The sequence below is a fragment of the Apodemus sylvaticus genome, chromosome X, assembly GCF_947179515.1.
Source record: "Apodemus sylvaticus chromosome X, mApoSyl1.1, whole genome shotgun sequence".
Taxonomy (NCBI): Eukaryota; Metazoa; Chordata; class Mammalia; order Rodentia; family Muridae; genus Apodemus; species Apodemus sylvaticus.
In genome coordinates, this window is record NC_067495.1 from 138954799 (window position 1) to 138972909 (window position 18111).

Consider the following 18111-nt stretch of genomic DNA (forward strand, 5'->3'; position numbering starts at 1 on the left):
TGGAGTACTAATCAGCCATTAGAAACAATGAATTCATGAAATTCTTAGGCAAATGGATGGAACTAGAGAACATCATACTAAGTGAGGTAACCCAGACTCAAAAGGAGAATCATGGTATGCACTCACTAATAAGTGTATATTAACCTAGAACACTGGAATACCCAAAACATAATCCACACATCAAATGAGGTACAAGAAGAAAGGAGGAGTGGCCACTTGTTCTGGAAAGACTCAGTGAAGCAGTATTCAGCAAAACCAGAACAGGGAAGTGGGAAGGGGTGGGTGGGAGGACAGGGTGAGAGAAGGGGGCTTATGGGACTTTCGGGGAGTGGGGGGCTAGAAATGGGGAAATCATTTGAAATGTAAATAAAAAATATACCGAATAAAAAAAATCAAAACAATAAATAAAAACTCAAGGTGATGCGCTTACTGAAGAGGGTGTGTTTTTAAGACCAAAAAAAAAAAAAAAAGTTGAAAGTGAACTGGTTACAAACATTACTCATGGTCTTCTTGTATGGGATGCAACATGAACGGCAATTTTAATCTCCTGCTGCTGAGTCTTTCTCACCATGACAGACCAACTTCAAAGTTTGAATCAAACTAAATTCTTCCTCACTTAAATAGATTTTGTTGAAGTATATTTTTGAGTAACTGGAGAAGAAACCAAGACAATTGGCTTCCCCAAATTGAATGTTTATTTTAACAAATCAACAAGGAAATATTCTATAGCAAATGCTACATAGTATAGCATAACTGTTAAGCTTTCTATGTTGTATTTAAAAGCTAAATACTTTAAATTCTTTCTTTATTTCTTCTTTGATAAAGTTATCGTTGAGAAGAATACTGTTCAGCTTCCATATGTATGTGGACTTTCTATTTTTTTCATTGCAATTTAAGACCAGCTGTGGTCCTTCGTGATCTGATAGGATTCATGGGATTATTAAAATTTTCTTATATCTGTTGAGGTCTGTTTTGTAATTGATTATATGGTCAATTTTGTAGAAGGTATCATGAGGTGCAGAGAAGAAGGTATATTCTTTTGTTTGAGGATGAAATGTTTTTTAGGTAACTCTTAAATCCATGTGGTTCAAAACTTCTGTTAGTTTCCCTGTACTCTAGTTTGTATTTCCATGATCTGTCCATTGAAGAGAGTAGAATATTGAAGTCTCCCATTATTATTGTGTGAGGATAAACGTATATTTTGAACTTTAGTTAAGTTTCTTTTATGAATGTGGGTGCCCTTGCATTTGAAGCATAGATGTTTAGAAGTAAGAGTTCATCTTGATAGATTTTTACCTTGATGAGTATGAAGTATACTTCCTTATCCTTTTTTGATAACTTTTGGCTGAAAGTCAATTTTATATATGAGCTATTAGAATGGCAGTCAGAATGGCTAAGATCTAAAACTCGGTGACAGCAAATGCTGGCAAGGATGTGGAGAAAGAGGAACATTCCTCCCTTGTTGGTGTAATTTCAAGCTGGTAAAACCATTCTGGAAATCAGTTTGAAAGTTCCTCAGAAAATTGAATATAATACTACCTGAGGACCCAGCTATACAACTCTTAGAAGTACACCAAAAAGATACTCCAACATATAACAAGGACACATGCTCTACTATGTTCATAAAAGCCTTATTTATAATAGCCAGAAGCTGGAAAGAACCCAGATGTCCTTGAACAAAGGAATCGATACAGAAAATGTGGTTCATTTATACAATGGAATATTACTGAGCTATTAAAAACAATGACTTCTTGAAATTCTTAGGTAAATGGGTGGAATTAAAGATATCTTCCTGAGTGAGGCAATCCAGTCACAAAAGAATGCACATGGTATGCACTCACTGAGAAGTGGATATTAGCCTAAAAGCTCAGAATACCTAACATACAATTCACAGACCACATGAAACTCAAGAAGGAGGACCAAAATATGGTTACTTAGGTCCATCTTAGAAGGGAAAACAAAATATCCATGGGAGGAGATACAAAGTGTGGAGTACAGACTGAAAAAAAGGCCATCAAATGATTGTCCCACCTGGGGATCTATCCCATATACAGTTACCAAACCCAGACACCATAGTGGATGCCAAGAAGTGCTTGCTGACAGGAGCTGGATATAGCTGCCTGCTGAAAGGCCCTGTCAGTGCCTGACAAATATAGAGGTGGATGCTCTCAGCAAACCACTGGACTGAGCACAAGGTCCCCAATGGAGGCGTTAGAGAAAGGTATGAAGGAGCTGAAGGGGTTTGCAGACCCATAGGAGGAACAAAAATATGAACAAGCCAGAGCTCCTAAGGACTAAACTACCAACCAAAGAGTACATATGGAGAAATCTATGGGTCCAGTTGCATGTGTAACAGAGGATGGTCTTATAGGACAACAATGAGAGGAGAGGCCCTTGGTCATTTGAATGCTAGATGCCCCAGTGGAGGTGAATGCCAGACCAGGGAAGTGGGAGTGGGTGGATGGGTAAGGCAACACCCTCATAGAAGCAGGGGAAGGGGGCATGGAATATGGTTTTTTTTTTTTTTTGAGGAGAAACCAGGAAAGGGGATGACACTTGAAATGTAAATAAATAGAATGTCCAATAAAAATAAAAAAATACAATTCCTTTCCACACTCGGGCTTGTTTATACATTGAAGTATGAATATGAATCATTATTTCATGTTGTGTAACATGAACAGAAATACTGAACATTAAATGCAATTGAGTGTGTATTTCAAATTAAATTATTCTATTCTTATTGTTTACAAAGTAATTCAAAATTAGAGGACTTAATAGAAACATGAAATTATTCTTCCTTTTTGTGTGTTAATTTCACATCAAGTACATTCTGTTGTGTGTGTCTACTTTAGTTTTATATTTTATCTTTAACATCTATTTTACAATGAGCAAACTTCATCTGGGAAATGCTCTACCCAACACAAAATAAAGAGTAAGTGAATTAGCAGGAACTTGATATTTCTTTACAGGGAATGTTCTTTAGTATGTACACTTCAATTTGGCTCACATTTAATGGGAAGTGGAATTATATCCAATTAGAATAGCAGTGGGACAGGAAACTGTATTGTTTATACCAGTGAGTACTAGAAGTTATGTTGTACAAGGCAAAATATGTACTTAGAAATATTAACTAATATACACTATTTTTAATGAGGTATATTTTAGCTAAATTAAATCAGAATCATAACATCAATATAGTTGTATGCAAAAAAATATTACAATGTACAAAGTCCACTTCTCTATCCAAACACCTGTTGTTTTATAAAGGTTTTATTAGGTTAAGAAATAGTCTTAACTTTTATTATTAACGAGTAGTGCTTTACTATATATCTTATGGTATCTTACTGTGTGCTAATGTTTCTTTGGTAATAAATATTCATATATAACTTTCAAAATAAGATCTCATAAAGATTATTTCAGTGTCTCTGATATCACATACATTCACCCAATTTTCACAAAAAGGAAAGACATGAATAGAAATGGGGTGGAATTTGAACACTGGGGTGGAATTTGAGTAACTAGCATGAAGTTCATTACATAAGTGATTATATATATATATATATATATATATATATATATATATATATATATATATATATATATAGGTTGTATTATAAAGGTTGTTCTTATATAAAGGTTGTATTAGATTAAGTAAGAAATAGTCTTAACTTTTACTATTAGTGAGTTGCGCTTTATTGTATATCTATATATATATATGTATATCATATAAACATAATTTTGCCCATATATATATGGGCAAAATTAATAGATATTCTATTGTTACTGAATCAATAAAGTCAGTTTTTCTGTCTTCTTCATGTTGTCAGACACGTGAGAGTAGTTTGCCAGGTTCAAGAGGATCAGGTAAATCATAAGGAAAAGTGCTTGCTTTAAAATCCCAGATGACTTTGTGGTAGAGAGGCATTTGAAAGACACTTGCACTAAGGATTTGTACTTCCCAACAGAAGTCCATTTACTATTTAAAATCTTTGATGAAGACAGTAAATTACAGACCCCTATGTCACACTGCATACTTATAAAATTTTAATATGTATCAAAAGCTTATAAGTGTTGTTAAAATGTGTATTTCAACTAGCTGTATATTAGAAAGGGGACTGAAATTCTTCAACTATTGAGACAGAGTTTTTATATCGTAGACCAGGTTGGAAGCCTACCAAAACATTGGAAATACAGACATGTAACACATTTCAAAATTTGTCTCAATTTTGAAATTTCAATAAGCCTCTAAGTAAGTTATATCATTGTTGGAATAAAATATTCTTTAAGAAATAAGATAAGACATACATTCCTTTGTTGACCAGAAGGTCATTTGTTAGACAGGAGGATGGATTAAAGAAAATAGAAGTTAAAACATCTATATACTAATATTCACTGTCCCTTTACCTTCTAAATGGTCTCTGTGACCTCTGATTACTATGGATCAGACATGTCCAGTGTATGGATCATGGTCCATATGTGTCAGGATAGATATGAATATTTCTCTATGTATTCTAACATTAAGATGTTATATAGCAATATAAGAAATTTGGACATAGGGAACCACTGTATATCAACCTTTAGATGTTGCTATAAAATGATTCCTAAGGAGATCCTCACTGAAGTGTAATTTAGGAGATAAATTACTAAATTAAAATGCTAGAATCTGCAAGCTTTTTGATTTTCCCACCATTTTTCCTGTAGCTGGATAGGAAAAGAACTTTAGGAAATAAACAAAAAAATCTATACACTGACATTGAAGCAGATCAATCGTTGTGACCTGAGAAGAAGAGAGAAGTCAAGACAGCTGCTGTCCAGTGAGACAAGAAGAAATTGCTAAGAAAGTGGGTGACCAAAGTAGACGAACACACAGAATTCAAATATGCTCTGATCTAAATAAACAACAAGTTGCAATTCTATTCAGGTTTTTCTGTCCCAGGAATATGAAATAAAGTTTGGATAGATTTTTTTTGTAAGTATGAGGTAAAATGAGATAAAGACTTCCTTCCTTAAAGTCCCTAAATTAGGGAATTGATCACTAAATGGCCATTTCAAATTCTAGTACAGAGGATGAACAGCTTGGAAACTCTATTTGGTGGCTAAAGAAATTGAAATACATCTTTGAAACTAGGACCTGATTCTCTGAGCCTTCTTATTAAGGCCCACTGCCTATGGCTCAATTTTAATAGAAAAAAGTATCGAAAATATATGTTTTCCTTGAGGCTTTGGTCACTGAAATTCCTTGTTTAACTTGTCTTTATAAATTATAATATTTATAAAAATACATTATCAAATGGGATATTTTATTTTAATTAGTGTTTGTCAGAGCTGAATATGAAAAATAAGCTGTGACTAGCTGTGAAAGTTACCCTTTTAATGTATTCAGTTTGATGTATTTCCATAAAAGCAAGCTGTTCATAAGTTCAGATTTATTGCTCAGATTGCAGTATCATAATGTCACTGAAATCCTCAGTATAAAGCTTAAGAAAGGGAAAGATGATCATCATTAGGTAACGAGATTGCAGATCAATTTTGAATTCTTTTTCAGGGACAGGATGATCAGATGGAGATGAGTGCCTACTAATTCCTAAACAGCATGTGCCTGTGTTGCCAATGATAAACTGCTTGCTTGCAAAGGCACTAGACAAAATACTTCTCCTTAGAAGTAAATTGATGTTCAAAGTTCATAACTCTTTTTTTTAAATTTATTGATATATTTATTTACATTTCAAATGATTTCCCCTTTTCTGGACCCCCACTCCCCGAAAGTTCATAATTCTTAAAGGAGGCACAAAACTGTTTAGTGAAATTCTACCTGCGAGTTAGCATTTATGTGTATATATTTATTTTTCTTTGATTTTCTTAAATGAAACCTGGCTTACTAGATAATCACTGCATAAGAAACATTGCTTTTTATGATATTTATAGTGATAACTCTGATTTGGAATATCTAAAATTATTCAAAAAGTAAGGTAGAAATGAGATAATCTTCTAATTCAGAGCAGTAAAAACAGAAAAGTAAGAGGGTGATCAACATTATTGATTGCTTGCCTATGTTGTGATTCATCAAACTGTAGCTTATCTTACTGTCTCACTGTTTTAAAACTGAGATTGATTTTGCAACTATGTGTTAACCTGTACTGCTTTGAAGTTAAGCTAAATTGTCTAATTATTTATCCCTGTGTATTCATGTCTAATACATCAATGACTACATGGACTATTTGTGCGGAAATGCAGTTAAAATATTGCAGATTAGTGGTTTTCAGTAACAATGGAAGAATAGTGCCCTTAAGAATACACAGGGAATCTTTTCTCCTTAATAATGGCCAGGATACTTTTAGCATTTTTGCAGACGAGGGTCATAATAAAGGAATAATTTTAAATATTCGACTGGACTTTCCAAATATATTTTTAAAGAGGCTTCATAATTTAAAGCAGCTTTAGACTCATAAATAAATTGAAAGGGAGGAACAGAGATTTTACATATCAATGCCTCGCTACATTACAACTTCTAATATTATCAGTGTTCTCTACCACATTAAAATTGATGGGCATTCATAGACACATAATCAACCAAAGCTTAGTTGACTCTTATTCATGGATTTTGGCAAATGTGTATATAAAGCTACAACTTTGTACATGTGCACAAAATACACATGTACATGTGTATTTACTAAAATTTTTACCACCAATGACGCTTCTACTGCCTCCATAACTTCTCATTTTCAAGAATGCCACATTATTAAAATCAAAGGTATATGTTATTTATATATTGTATTCTTTCAGTTAATTTCACATTTTTTTATTTCTTCCATAATTCATGACTTGATAGCGCATTGATTTTATGCTGTTAGTGTTTGGGAATTAGGCAATTCTATAAGTGTGTAGAAGAATCTCATAGTTTGAAGAGATAGTTTGATGATAATGTATTATACTGACCATCATTTCACAGACTCATTTGCCATCAGTGTATTCTCTTTAGCATATCAGTTAAGAGCATCCAACCATTATTTTTTGTTATAGTATTATAACATTTCTCCTTTCTCTCAAAACCTTCTCATATACCCCTCCAGGTTTTCCTTCAAATTCAATGCCTCTTCTTTCATTAATGGCTATTGCATGCATATATCAATATATCAATATATCTATATATGTAATATATACAAATCTCTCTCTCTCTCTCTCTCTCTCTCTCTCTCTCTCTCTCTCTCTCTCTCTCTCTCTCTCCCCACAGTCCATAAAGTATTATATGTATGTATATTTTCAGAGTTTAATAGTTGGGACTAGAAACCAATTGGCATGATCTTCCCTGAGCTAGACTAATTCTCTCCATTCTAGTATTTCTCTGTTTGCTATAATACTTTGCATAGAGTCGAATCCTTAGGGGATTTTTGCTGTGCACATTGGAGTCTTCGTTGTTGCTCATCTTTGGGCAGGCATGTTGATGAGTAATTATGGGCATAGATTCTGATATTACCAGGATTCACAATCTCACAGCAAATTTCCTGATCCTCTGGTTCTTACTCTCTTTCAACCTTCTCTTCAGCAATTTTTCATAATTCTTAAATATGGAAGTGTTTTTTAGATAGATCCATTTGGATTGAACTTTACAATTTTACATTCTGACTTGTGATGCTTTCTATGGTGGTCACTTACTGTTGCCAAAGCCTTTTTATTTTTTCTTTTTCTTTCTTTCTTTTTTATTTATTTATTTATTTATTTATTTATTTATTTATTTATTTATTTTTTAGATTTGCTTTTTTCCAGATAGGCTTTCTCTGTATAGCCCTGGCTGTCCTGGAACTCACTCTGTAGACCAGGCTGGCCTCGAACTCAGAAATCCGTCTGCCTCTGCCTCCCAGAGAGCTGGGATTACAGGCATGCGCCACCACCGTCCGGCTGCCAAAGCCTTTTCTATAATTAGCAAGAAAGATTACATTTACCTGTTGAAATAAGCATAAATATTAATAAATTTTTGTTAGCAATTATACTGGTTTAATAAAGTAGTGTTTGTAGGTTTACTACCAATAACTCAACCATTACTCTTCTAGATCTGAGCAGTTAGCTCAGATTTCAATACTTGTCATGGCTTCCTTCCTGTTCAATGGGCCTTGAATATTTCTAGGATATATGACATATTCCCCCTGGAGCCTACATTCTGGAGATACTTGCACATCAACACGTATACTTTTAACTTGCTGGAAAGTATATAAATGGGGCCAGAAAGATGGCTCAGCGGTTAAGAGCACTGACTGCTCTTCCAGAGGTCCTGGGTTCAATTTCCAGAAACCACATGGTGGCTCACAACCATCTGTGATGGGATTTTATGCCCTTTTCTGCTGTGTCTGATGATAACTACAGCATACTCATATAAATTAAAATAAATATTTTTGAAGTATGTAAATGTATAATTATACCATAGTTTATTCAACCATCCCACTATTTACTCATATAAATTAAAAAAATATTTTTGAAGTATGTAAATGTATATTTATACTATAGTTTATTCAACCATCCCACTATTGGTGGATAGCTAGGCTGGTTATGAACTTTTTTCTTTTTTTTTTAATTTTTTAAAAAATTTTATTCGATATATTTTTTATTTACATTTCAAATGATTTCCCCTTTTCTAGCCCCCCACTCCCCAAAAGTCCCATAAGCCCCCTTCCCTCCCCCTGTCCTCCCACCCACCCCTTCCCACTTCCCCGTTCTGGTTTTGCTGAATACTGCTTCACTGAGTCTTTCCAGAACCGGGGGCCACTCCTCCGTTCTTCTTGTACCTCATTTGATGTGTGGATTATGTTTTGGGTATTCCAGTTTTCTAGGTTAATATCCACTTATTAGTGAGTGCATACCGTGATTCACCTTTTGAGTCTGGGTTACCTCACTTAGTATGATGTTCTCTAGCTCCATCTATTTGCCTAAGAATTTCATGAATTCATTGTTTCTAATGGCTGAATAGTACTCCATTGTGTAGATATACCACATTTTTTTGCATCCACTCTTCTGTTGAGGGATACCTGGGTTCTTTCCAGCATCTGGCAATTATAAATAGGGCTGCTATGAACATAGTAGAGCATGTATCCTTATTACATGGTGGGGAATCCTCTGGGGTTATGAACTTTTTTGTTCAAAATTTATTTATTATTGTATGTAAGTGACACTGTAGCTGTCTTTTTTGTTGTTTGTTTTTCAAAGATTTATTTATTTATTATATGTAAGTACAGTGTAGCTGTCTTTAAAAGAAAGACCAACTCTTGGTTATTGACAAAATACATGTGCCACTGTTGCACCCTTGGGGTTTTTGTGTTATGCTGCATGTTTATGTGGTTCATAGACATCACAGCTGGGTTAAGATTACCCTTGTTTATATCCTTTGAAAACTTGCATTGTGTCTTCTGTTACTCTTCAAGGAGGAAGCATATTGTCCATTCTTTAACCAAGTAACTACTTTTCTTTTGTATCCATATATTTTTTGTCATTGTGCTGTTCAGTTTTAAGGTATATTTTATTTGAACATGTTCTTTAATTTTAAAATTCCTTCTGGATATTTCCTCATATTCTGTTACTTCTCTTCTTAGACTATTCATAATATGCTTAAAGAGAAAAATATTTTAATATATTATACTATATGAAATATTTTATTTTTTGTAAACTTACATTAGCAATTTCAGTTAATTATTATATATAAGTTCTCCATAATTACTTAATTTCCAAGCAACGCCAATTTTGTTTATATTAAATATTATGAATTAATATATGCAAAAATATGAAAAATTAAATACTAATATAAAGAATAGTAATAACTTACTAAGGATTTTCTGGAATGTTTTTTAAATTACTTTTTGATAATAATACAGTTCATAATATTGAAACTAAATTCCAAGATACTACTTTTTTTTTTTACTGTCCCACAATTTTATTTTTTTATTCGATATATTTTTATCTACATTTCAAATGATTTCCCCTTTTCTAGCCCCCCACTCCCCGAAAGTCCCGCAAGACCCTTCTCTCCTCCTGTCCTCCCACCCACCCCTTCCCACTTCCCCGTTCTGGTTTTGACCTATACTGCTTCACTGAGTCTTTCCAGAACAAGGGGCCACTCTTCCTTTCTTCTTGTAACTCATTTGATGTGTGGATTATGTTTTGGGTATTCCAGTTTTCTAGGTTAATATCCACTTATTAGTGAGTGCATACCATGATTCACCTTTTGAGTCTGGGTTACCTCACTTAGTATTATGTTCTCTAGCTCCATCCATTTGCCTAAGAAATTCATGAATTCATTGTTTCTAATGGCTGAATAGTACTCCATTGTGTAGATATACCACATTTTTTGCATCCACTCTTCTGTTGAGGGATACCTGGGTTCTTTCCAGCATCTGGCAATTATAAATAGGGCTGTTATGAACATAGTAGAGCATGTATCCTTATTATATGGTGGGGAATCCTCTGGGTATATGCCCAGGAGTGGTATAGCAGGATCTTCTGGAAGTGAGGTGCCCAGTTTTCAGAGGAACCGCCAGACTGATTTCCAGAGTGGTTGTACCAATTTGCACCCCACCAGCAGTGGAGGAGTGTTCCTCTTTCTCCACACTCTCTCCAACACCTGCTGTCTCCTGAATTTTTAATCTTAGCCATTCTGACTGGTGTAAGGTGAAATCTTAGGGTTGTTTTGATTTGCATTTCCCTAATGACTAATGAAGTTGAGCATTTTTTAAGATGCTTCTCTGCCATCCGAAGTTCTTCAGGTGAGAATTCTTTGTTTAACTCTGTACCCCATTTTTTAATAGGGTTGTTTGGTTTTCTGGGGTCTAACTTCTTGAGTTCTTTATATATATTGGATATTAGCCCTCTATCTGATGTAGGATTGGTGAAGATCTTTTCCCAATTTGTTGGTTGCCAATTTGTCCTCTTGATGGTGTCCTTTGCCTTACAGAAACTTTGTAATTTTATGAGGTCCCATTTGTCAATTTTTGATCTTAGAGCATACGCTATTGGTGTTCTGTTCAGAAACTTTTTCCCTGTACCGATGTCCTCAAGGGTCTTCCCCAGTTTCTTTTCTATTAGCTTCAGAGTGTCTGGCTTTATGTGGAGGTCCTTGATCCAATTGGATTTGAGCTTAGTAAGAGGAGACAAGGATGGATCAATTCGCATTCTTCTGCATGATGACCTCTAGTTGAACCAGCACCATTTGTTGAAAAGGCTATCTTTTTTCATTGGATGTTTTCAGCCTCTTTGTCGAGGATCAAGTGGCCATAGGTGTGTGGGTTCATTTCTGGATCTTCAATCCTGTTCCATTGATCCTCCTGCCTGTCACTGTACCAATACCATGCAGTTTTTAACACTATTGCTCTGTAGTATTGCTTGAGGTCAGGGATACTGATTCCCCCAGAATTTCTTTTGTTGCTGAGAATAGTTTTAGCTATCCTGGGTTTTTTGTTATTCCAGATGAATTTGATAATTGCTCTTTCTAACTCTGTGAAGAATTGAGTTGGGATTTTGATGGGTATTGCATTGAATCTGTATATTGCTTTTGGCAAAATGGCCATTTTAACTATATTGATTCTACCGATCCATGAGCATGGGAGGTTTTCCCATTTTTTGAGGTCTTCTTCCATTTCCTTCTTCAGAGTCTTGAAGTTCTTGTCATACAGATCTTTCACATGTTTGGTAAGAGTCACCCCAAGATACTTTATACTGTTTGTGGCTATACCAAAACCACACAAAGATCCAACAAAGAAAGAGAACTTCAGACCAATTTCCCTTATGAACATCGGTGCAAAAATACTCAATAAAATTCTTGCCAACCAAATCCAAGAACACATCAAAACGATCATCCACCATGATCAAGTAGGCTTTATCCTGGGAATGCAGGGTTGGTTCAATATACGGAAATCCATCAATGCAATCTACTACATAAACAAACTCAAAGAAAAAAACCACATGGTCATTTCATTGGATGCTGAAAAAGCATTTGACAAAATTCAGCATCCCTTCATGCTTAAAGTCTTGGAAAGAACAGGAATTCAAGGCCCAAACGTAAACATAGTAAAAGCAATATACAGCAAACCGGTAGCCAGCATCAAACGAAATGGAGAGAAACTTGAAGCAATTCCACTAAAATCAGGGACTAGACAGGGCTGTCCCCTTTCTCCTCATCTTTTCAATATTGTACTTGAGGTACTAGCTTGGGCAATTCGACAACAGAAGGAGGTCAAAGGGATACAAATTGGAAAGGAAGAAGTCAAACTATCATTATTTGCAGATGACATGTTAGTCTACCTAAGTGACCCAAAAAACTCCACTAGAGAACTCCTACAGCTAATAAACAACTTCAGCAAAGTGGCAGGTTATAAAATCAACTCAAGCAAATCAGTGGCCTTCCTATACTCAAAGGATAAGCAGGCTGAGAAAGAAATTAGGGAAATGACCCCCTTCACAATAGCCACAAGATACTACTTTTTAAATGATTGTAAATGTGTAAAAATAATCTTGCAACTACTTTCATGTTCATGATTGTCTGTTATAATTATGGCCATATGAGCATATGTTAAAATAATTTTTATCTGGTTATAAGTTGACATTCTATAACATTTTTAAACAATGTGTATATGCCCTTGAGCTGAATATACATTACATAGTAGATGGTCTTCCATATATAAAGAAAATACAGTTCAATTAGTTAAGGGGACATATTGTTCTGTCAGAGGACCTGGATTCTGTTCCCAACATCCATATTATACATCTCCAAACTGTCTGTTAACTCCAGTTTTAGGGGATATGGTGCTTGCTTCTGTCATACATAGGCACTGCATTCATGTGTGCAAATATATGCATGTATATTCCCTTGTTTTCTCTCTGTCTCTGTCTCTCTTATACACACATACAGACACAAACTGGCACTCACACAAACACAATTAAATAAAACTTAAAATGGACAGAGATCCTTGTGCTTCATCTAGTGACAGAATTGCATTATCCAAGAAAATATATTAATCATTAGAACATATATATTTTACTTGATTTTTATTAGATATTTTCTTTATTTACATTTCAAATGTTATCTCCTTTCCTCATTTCTCCTCTGAAAACCCCGATCCCCCTCCTTGCTCACCAACCCACCCACTCCCTCCCCCCTTGCCCTCCCATTCCTCTATACTGGGGTATTGAGCCTTCACAGGAACAAGGGTCCATCCTCCCATTGATGTCTGACAAGGCCATCCTTTGTTACACATGTAGCTGGAGCCATAGGTCCCTCCATGTGTACTCTTTGGTTCGTGGTTTATTCCCTGGGAGCTCTGGAAGTACTGGTTGGTTCATATTGTTTTCTTTCAGTTCCTTGGGTCCTTTCTCTAGAATATATATTGTACTTGAAATAATGTATTCTGTTAAGAAATGGAGAAGCCAAATAAAACATATGGAACACTGAATGTGAAGAGGGAGAGAATTCTAAAATGTTGAAGGCAATGTTATGGAATGACTTAATTGAGATAATGACATTCCTGAAAAAGTTGAAAAAAGTTGGTCCACGTACATAGACAGATTAGAACAGAGCGTGAACTCTTTTTTCTTTTGAGATAACTTCACAGTTTTCTGTTTCTTCTCAGCCTTAGAGTTTTCATCTTTTTTTTTATGCCTTCTATGGATTCTACATATTTATGGTCTCCTTTGAATTAAGGGCCATCTTGAATAACTTAGCAATGCTTTAGATTAAAGAATACTTTACATCATTTAAAAATCATGATGATTTTGAGAATTCAGAATATATTTGTATTGTCATATGAGGTCACAGTCTCTAAGATGCATGATCCTGAAAAGATTATACCATCTATCTTGATTAGTTACTTGTAGGTTCCTTTATAATGTTGAAAAATAAAATCTTCTGGTTTTGGCTACATCCATCATAAAATAGCATTTAAATTCTCTCTCTCTCTCTCTCTCTCTCTCTCTCTCTCTCTCTCTCTCTCTCTCTCACACACACACACACACACACATAGAGTCAGAGACACACAGAGACAGAAAGACAGAAAGTCGGAGAGACACACAGAGAGAATTAATATCTTGGTTATTTAGAAATCATTAAATTATTCCAAATTTATTTTGTTTTAAATTTATCACATTTAGAATCCTATATATAGGGTTCAAGAAGTAAGAGAAATCCTGAAAGAAGTTTATATTTTACATAAAACAGAATGCTCCTAAATTATTCGTAGATGCACATAATTGATATTAGCATTTCAATATCAAAGACACTTTGGAGGTTGTTACAACCACATAATTTCATGAATCTTTTCCTAGCATGGGCCAATAAAGAATGCACTAAAAAAAAAGAAGCATAATTCCAAAGCAATTTTATATTTTTTGATTCTATTTGTGAGCCCAAATCTAAAAGCAGCCCTCTCATTTTTCTTCTATAAAAAGGTACTTTTGTCAAATCAATCATGGTCAGAAGAAATAAATGTAATGGTAAATGGTTTGCAATTATATGAAGCTGCCTGTTCAATCCTCCTTCATGGGAGGTGTTGGTTAAAAAAAGGAAGAGTAGTCTCTTCCCAATGCAATTTTCTGTGTGGTAGTGTTTTTCATAATTTTAGTTGGCTTTGAATGCCGTACCTTATGTGTAATATGTAAAAACTTCCATTATAGCATAATATATGTAGCTTCTGAGAAGACTGAGACAGATCCTAGGTGGGAAATACTTTGAATCTATACATTGTTACATAAGTTGGAATCATTATTTTTTTAGGTTACCAGTAACTGAGTAGCCAACAGGTACAAAACTCACTTGTACTAGGTATATTTACTATATGAAAGGTATTTTTGACATGACTTAATGATGAATTGTCAACACAGGTGAGTACATTGCAAATATATATATATATACATATATATATATATATGTATATATGTGTGTGTGTGTGTGTGTGTGTGTGTGTGTTCTTCCTAAGCTCTGTGCCCTTGCACCTCAGCTGCTATTCAGTGAGTGTTGTCATTTCTATATTTCTCCTCCCTTGGTTAGTGCTACTAAAATACTTGAAATGTGGCACAGGAGCTATTTTTTCATATCATGATAATAAATGTTCAATTTATAAAAGATACTTTAAATACCTTACTGATCAAATGGAATTGAAGTACTACTAAATACTATAATTGTTGTCATTTAATATTCTTGGAATACCAAGAAATTTTCTAGTTAATGTGTCAATGTTGTGGGGAATTTTCCCCCTGCCTCATCTGTACACTCTATTCATTTACTCTCCAAGATTTACTGGCAATCCTGTGACTCTGAGGGCTTCCCTTCAAATTTGTGCTTATCACTCTGGCACATGATTTATGCTGTTCATATAGATTCATAGAGTTCCATTAGGGTTAAAACCAGAATGACTGCTCCCTTGTTTTTATGTTCCTTCTTTTACTTTAATTTTGGGGCTTTACATTTGATAGCCTGATATTATTTTATATATTTCTTTAAGGGCATCTGTTTACAAAATGTGTTCCAACCTGCCAGAGTTACATTTATTTGAATACTACTTGCAAATAGCACATTATGATTTTGCAACTTTGGAACATCTTATCATGGTTGTATAGGAGTTTGTTACTACATATAAAATGTTGATAAAGTTCTAAAATATATATTGATATCAATTATCAAGACCATCTTATAACATGAAAACTTCTCAGATTTAAAATGGAACAGATTTTTGCCTAAGGGCTATTAAAGTTAACCTTCTTCTCCTATTCAAATGACAGGGGCACAGCTAACCTTTAATTGGGCCAGATGTTCTGAAGTGGCAATAAAGGTTCTAGCTAAATGGAGTGATTTAGATGACAAAAGAAATTACAATCTCTCCACTGCCAATTCAATTAAAAGATGTTACATTTGTATTTGAAAAGAATGTGTCAGCTGCACAGAAGACTGATTGTAATGCCATGAAAAGGTGCATTTGTCCAGAATTATATGTGCACTGTATGCAGGCATATGCTTGTATACTTTGGAAAACATCAAACTGGAAATTACAAGAATGCCATGGTGAGACTTAAAAGCTTTTTCTGAGTTTGTGACCATGCTCAAAACAGAGAAGCTTCCTAATTCTCTGGCAACATTTTATTACTCAACTTAGTCAATGTGCCACATAATGGATGCTTTACATTGCCTAGGTATAGCAAATAGGTTTTGAGGTTGAAATAAAGGTTCTTAAGCTGGGATATTTGATATAAGCCTCACCAAATGGGTTACTGTGCACTTTGGCTTGTTGAGTCCTTGAAAACTATTGGTTGTCTATTTGAGAGGAGTGTAATTAGTGCAATTTGTCAAGGCTTGTGTAATATAAAGTACAAATCCTAAATGTGGAATGAAAAGGTAGTAATTATCAGTTTATTTTCTTAAGATTGCCTTTTTTAAACTTTATATACATATGGAGGATGTATGTGTTAAGGGAGACACATCCTACCATGAATTCTTTAATATGTAGCATTAGCTTTTCCAAGTGACTAATTTACATGATTTATCAATTACTTGATATCATTGTTTAGCTATACATAGTTCCTACAAATCATCTATGACAATTGTTTTTTGACTCTCATTGTTTTCTTTATAATCTAGTCAATTAGAAATTATAATTCTCCACATCCATGCCAGCATCTGCTAATTGTCAATATGCAGCAATATGTAGATTTTAAAAGAATTTACTGCTATTATTTTGTTTAAATTATGTATATATGTGTGGATCTGTCCATCTGAATGAAAGAGTTCTTCAAAGAGGGCTTCAGTTTCCCTGAAACTAGAATTAGAGATTGGTGTGAACCAACATATCTATGCTGGAAACTGGATCATGGACATCTGTAAGTGCAACAAATACCCTTAAGCACTACTCCTAGAGTAATCTTTGAGAAAACAATGTTTATATTGCTTGTTCGCACCTTCTATCTTCTGATTGCTATCTGTCAAGGTGGAGAGCTTCTGATAATCAAGGCTTGTAAAATACTTCCCTTTTTACCTGTTTTGGTATCACATTGTTATCAATGGATGGATTAGTCTACTCCAATCCCACATCTTGCTTTTCTCACCTTTATCTCTTCACCAGACTGATAATGCAATTCTCATACATCTGTTTCACTTCTACATTTTGAGGGAGCAATGGCTTCTCTTTTTACTTGGTCCCTGGTACCTCATACCTCATACCTCAGTATGTATTAATGTTTTCTTTAACATTATGCCCAATTCTAAATTCCCCATTGATCAAGGTGTCTTCGAAATCCCTGCTGAGTCAGTCCTACATTCTTAGAAATACCCTGTCCACTGCTATTTCAATCTTCCAATTCACATTAATTTTAGTCTCATTGTAATGTTCCTTTTAAGTAAAAAAAGTTTTAAACTAAATATTATGCATTCTGTTTTTATAATAATTAATGAAATCATTTTTTTCTAATTGCTTTTCCATATATTACCAAATATATACAATGTTAAAAGCAATGTTCTAAAATACGAAGTTATAATAAAATAATTATTAATAGTGCAACAATATGCTATAAAATATGCTCAAAGAAATGAGGCACAAATGTTTTAGAGTATATCATAATAATTGTGTGTTTGATTTTAAAAGAGAAATAACATTATCTCAAAATTCATAATCCATTAAACATGTTTAATTATTCAAAATGTTTCCCTTAAAATTTCATATGTATGTGTTGCATGCATAATGCATATATGTGTGTGTATGTGAGTATGATCACAGATTAATGGTTGTATATAAATTGCCAAAAATGTGAAATGATGAAGCAATTGGTGTGAATCATAGACTGTTAGCACAAGATAGTAACACTTTTGTGTTTTTAATATTATTCAAATAAATGCATAAATAAACAAAAGTGCTATCTATTATGGGTGTTATGAGTGAATATGTGAAATAAATGCTTTTTTTAATACTTTCTTTTTTTATTTGATATATTTTTTATTTACATTTCAAATGATTTCCCCTTTTCTAGCCCCCCACTCCCCAAAAGTCCCGTAAGCCCCCTTTTCTCCCCTGTCCTCCCACCCACCCCTTCCCACTTCCCCGTTCTGGTTTTGCAGAATACTTCTTCACTGAGTCTTTCCAGAACCAGGGACCACTC